General features: G+C 29.5%; 1 long non-coding RNA gene across 1 annotated transcript; it reads left to right on the forward strand.

Annotated features, from left to right (window-relative positions):
• Window positions 1-1,909: 1,909 nt before the first annotated feature.
• LOC107624287 (uncharacterized) lies at window positions 1,910-3,258 on the forward strand. Its single transcript, XR_015907358.1, has 2 exons — window positions 1,910-2,096; window positions 2,976-3,258. It is a non-coding gene; the product is annotated as an uncharacterized LOC107624287 (long non-coding RNA).
• Window positions 3,259-5,212: the final 1,954 nt, after the last annotated feature.

A 5,212-nucleotide genomic window follows, 5' to 3' on the forward strand; every position in this document is an offset into this window, starting at 1 on the left:
AGATATTTTGATTATATTGTTAAGAAAAAGATTACTCAATTTTTTTAAAATATAAAATCTAAATAATAAAATTCTAAATTATGTGTTATTATTTAAATTATTATTTTAATATTTTAATTTGTAAATTAAATATTTTAAAGACTAATCATATTATATGTACATAGAAAATAACCATCTATATACATATTGAAATAAAAAATACATATTAAAAATAAATTAAATAATACATGTATTTATATACAAATATATAATGATTAATGAATATTTTGATAGTTGATTTTTATGTATATATAATATTTTTATTATAAAAATTATTATTATATTATATATATTTTGCCCCCACTGTCAAAATTTTCTGGATCCGTCACTGATAGAGACACTAAGATATTGTTAGTCGAAAATAATTTATTTCGAAAAAAAGATGTATTCAAAAGTCAGTAAGCGTGTCTTCAAAGAAAGGTTTACATCGAAAAGTTTATGGCTAGGAATGCAGGGTAAGAGTCAGAATTGTCACGTTTGTTCAGTAAGCTGCTCGAAATGTTAAATCAAAGGGTCCAAATTTTGAAGGCTATTCCTGGTGATTACTTTTGTCATGCAAAAGAAGTAGGAACGTTTACTGTTGAATTAATGAACATGGAGGTTACATTTCAACCCAATTGGTAGAAGATTCTAATAAATAGGAGAAGAATGGAAGGAATAAGTGTTAGAATTTTGTTTCAGAAAATACTCAAGCACACTCATATTCTGAGTTTGCGTTTGAGTTACTTTTCTATAGGATTCTTTTCACTGTTTTAGCTTCTTCATTTATACTCTCCGCAAATTTTACTTTTCTCGCAAGTTTATCATTCAAGCAATGCAATATTTATTTTCTCTGTTACATTCCAGAATTTTTATTTCCCATTTCAAAAGTCCTTTAATTTGATCTAATCGAAAACATTTTACAGTTTTATTTAAATTCAATGCAATTCATTTTAAATTCAGTCAATTTATTTTCAAAGTCTTTTATTTTTTTTTCAGATTTTCTTAAGTTTTTATTCAATCAAAAGGTCTTTGATGCACTTTAAGAAAATTGATACTCACAAAGATGAGTAGATTGTGCTCCCAAATAATAGATATCGATCCACTTTCAATTTGCTAAAAATCGATAAAACAGATATAAAATTGTGTTTGACAAAAGAGACATGGATAGAGATATTGTATTTAGAGTTAGAGACACTGAATTAGTGTATTTTATATCCATCCGAATAAAAAAAACACAAAGACAATAACAAAAGACACAATTTATTTTTATTTTTTTATTATTTTTATTAATTTTTTATAATTATATTTTTTACTATTATATTTTTATCTCAAATTTTTTGAATAAAAAAATAAAAATAAACTAAATTTTTATAATTTATTTTAAATTACTAAACAGAATATAAAAATATAAAATTTTATATTTTTGTCTTTTATATTTTATTTTTATTATCTTGTTTTATCTTATTTTCATAAATATGCACCCTAAAGGAACAAATGGCCCATCCATCTTAACCATTAGCTTAAGCCACTTTCACTATTATTGGCTACACTTGGCTAAAACAAGCTGTTGACAAGTCATCCTCTAATAACCACATATATGTTGCTGGCTTACTGCAGTCCCTTTACGTAATTTTAACTGGCAAAATAGGGATGTTTTTGGTATTTCAAAACACACATCAAGATAAAATAATGACCATCAACCCAACCATACATGTCATATCGGTATACCAATAAAGTAATTGACACATGTGAACAGTTTCCGTAGGAGAAGAAACAGTCTTCGACGGAATACGAAATGAACACGCCACCACCTTGCACCTTGATCTTTTCATTCATTTCTAATATCTCTTGATCTCTCTATAAATACCAACTTTAAAGTGTAATGCTTCCCATCCTCTCAGGCTTGATTGGAGCTATTAACACCCACAAATATCTTGTCATCATTCAATTAGAAATAATGCCCTTCCTGAGTGCCTTGAAATTGATGTCATTTTCTAGTGTGCTAATAATATTTTTATGCCTCATGTTCTCCAACTTCGCTGCTGCAGGCCTTAACCCTGCGGACTATAAACTCGGTATGTCCTCCTTTTTAATTTTGGAACACCATTCATAAGTTTCCAACACCCCAATTTAAATAACAATATATATAAGTGGAGATTCACTTACACTGCTTGTAAATTTTGTCATATTTACATAGTCAAATAATTTTTTATAGGTTATGAACTTTAACAACTCAATTTTTGAATCTTAACATCAGTAAAGCTAGGCGATATAAATTTTAATTTATTAATATTAGTCAATACTTTAAATTAATATTTTATTTTTTATATTATGAAAATTTAAAATTTAAAATTTATAATTTAAAATTAATATTTTGTATTTAAAATTTAGCTAAACATTGATAAAAATAATAATAAATTTTATTTGTCATATAATATTATTTTTCTAATATTTTAATGTATAAATCAATCTAATAAAATTTTATATAATTTAAAATAATTTAATACATCATTATACCATTTTATTTTAATATGTAGTTTTAAAAATACAAATACTTATACTTATACAAAAAATAATCAATTTCAGCCAATAAATAATTACCCAATCACAACCAAACAAATTCACTCACTATTTCTTTTGAAATTACTTCTTTTTTTTTTTTTTTTTTTTATCTTTTCTCATTTCTTTCTCTTTTCATCTAACAACTTAATTTCACCTTCAACCACGGATAACTTACCACACTCCTTGCCAGTTGCCACTACCATAAATACTTAACCCCAACTTCTAAACTTCAAATCCTAAATTTTAAAATTACTTAATCTTAAATATTATACTCTAAATTAGTTTTAATTTATTTCACTTTCAAACGTTTTTTTTACTTAAGTTTTAAATTTTCTATTATTTTTAATTTTATATGTTTTTTTTTTTTACATTTATTTCTTTATATGGTACAGGGCGAAAGCTTTTCCATGTGGCACTCCCAACATATCTCCCATCTGGTGGTGGCGGAGGATATGTTCCATCAAACAACGGTGGAGGATGGCATAAACCAACATATCCATGATTGGAGAAATAACCAATGGCCCGTAGCCGTGCATCCAGTTTACTCCCCCATACTTAGCTAATATAAATTAATAAATTGAACATGTCACAGTTTGAGATATAATAACCCTAATCATTATGTTTCGTGCATGTTTGTATTAGAATTGTAATAAACGGAGTTTGTTTTCTTTGAAACTGCTTAGTTAATTATTTAGTATTTACAGCTTATGAAAATCTCATTCTCCCACGTATTTTGCAATTATTATTAGTACTCGCATCGGCCGTGTATATGTCGATGGCAAAGTGCCAGAATATATGTTAATATAGGAACCGGTTAGAGTATGCCATTGTATTGAGCGGAACGTGATATTCTATTTTTCTCCACCATTGAGATATAATATAATTATTTTGTCAATTTTTAGCAAATCGATGGTGATTTAATATCTAATGATCTGAGAGCGAAATCTACTTTTTTTTTGCAGGTACCAGTTTTTTAAAAGTACATCAAAGCGTCTTCGATTAGATGGAAATTGGGAATAAAGACAAAAGTAAAGTTTTCGAAAAAAGAACAAACTGAAAATAAAAAGGTTCGCGTTGAAATTAAAAGAAAACAGTAAAATGCCTTCGACTGTGTCAAAGGACTTTGGCATGAAAATCTTAAATGCGGAAGGTATGAAAAACTTGGAAGTCCTATCCTAGTTATCCTTATCGATGGTGATGAGGATTGAGTTTAATCCCACTTAGTTAACCTTTACTAAAGCATAGGAAAGTCAAGTGGACTAATTATTTTGATCTTCAGGTCCTAGCCAATTCCTAAGAAAGGGCTAGAGTTATTGGAATTCAATTCAATTAGCAAAATAACAATTATCAATCACGATGAGTTTGATAACTCAAGAGTCTCCAATTAATCAATTAAAGCCAAGAATATAAAAAGCTAAATAAGAATCATAAACCTGAAATACCTCAGTTTATATTAAATAAAGAAAATCCTAACACGAATCGTTCATAAGCCAATTTGGCAACATAAGTAATTAACAAATAAAAGCATTAAAGTGTCTGAAAGTAGAAGAGAAACATAAAGCAAAAGAAATATTGAACCTGTGACTGAAGATGAATTGAACTAAACTAATAGAAATCCTAAAATCATAAATCCTAAGAGAGAGGAGAGAACCTCTCTCTCTAAAAACTACATCTAATCCTAAAAATTATGAATTGTGAGTTAAATCTCATGAATGGATGCATTCCCCCACTTTATAGCCTCTAATATGTGTTTTCTGGGCCGAAAACTGGATCAAAAATAGCTCAGAAATCGCCCCTAGCGCATTCTGGTACGTACAGGTCGCGGAAAAGTGACGCAGAAGCGTCGTCCACGCGTTTGCGTGGATTGCGTTTCTGCCAGGTCACGTGTTCGCGTGATCCACGCGTTCGCGTCACCTGGCTTCGAGGCAGCTATGGCAAATTATATATCGTTGTGAAGCCCCAGATGTTAGCTTTCTAACACAACTGGAATCGCATCATTTGGACCTCTGTAGCTCAAGTTATGGTCGATTTAGTACCAAGAGGTCAGGCTGGACAGCTTTAGCAGTTCCTTCAGTTTCTTGTATTCCTTCCACTTTTGCATGCTTCCTTTCCATCCTCTAAGCCATTCCTGCCCTGTAATCCCTGAAATGACTTAACACACATATCAAGGCATCGAATGGTAATAGGAGAGGATTAATAATTAGCAATTTAAAGGCCAAAGAAGCATGTTTTCAATCATAGCACAAAATCAGGAAGGAAAATATAAAACATGCGAATTGTATGAATAAGTGGGCAAGGACTTCATAAAAACCACTCAATTGAGCATAAGATAAATCATAAAATAATGATTTATCAACCTCCTCACATTTAAACATTAGCATGTCCTCATGCTAAGCTCAAGAGAAGCTATAAAGGGGTGAAAAGGAATGATAGAATGTATGAAATGCAACCTATCTATATGAATGCAACTACATGCAGAATGTTTCTACCTACTTGGTTAAAAGTAAATAAATCTTCCAAGAACATACATGAACTGGATTTCACTAATTCAAATCACAAAATAAAGTACAAGTGAACTTGCAGAAGAAAATAGATCATGAAAGCCGGGAACAAAGAATCGAGTGTCGAA

This window comes from Arachis ipaensis, chromosome B10, assembly GCF_059453495.1.
Source record: "Arachis ipaensis isolate K30076 ecotype BB chromosome B10, ASM5945349v1, whole genome shotgun sequence".
Lineage (NCBI taxonomy): Eukaryota > Viridiplantae > Streptophyta > Magnoliopsida > Fabales > Fabaceae > Arachis > Arachis ipaensis.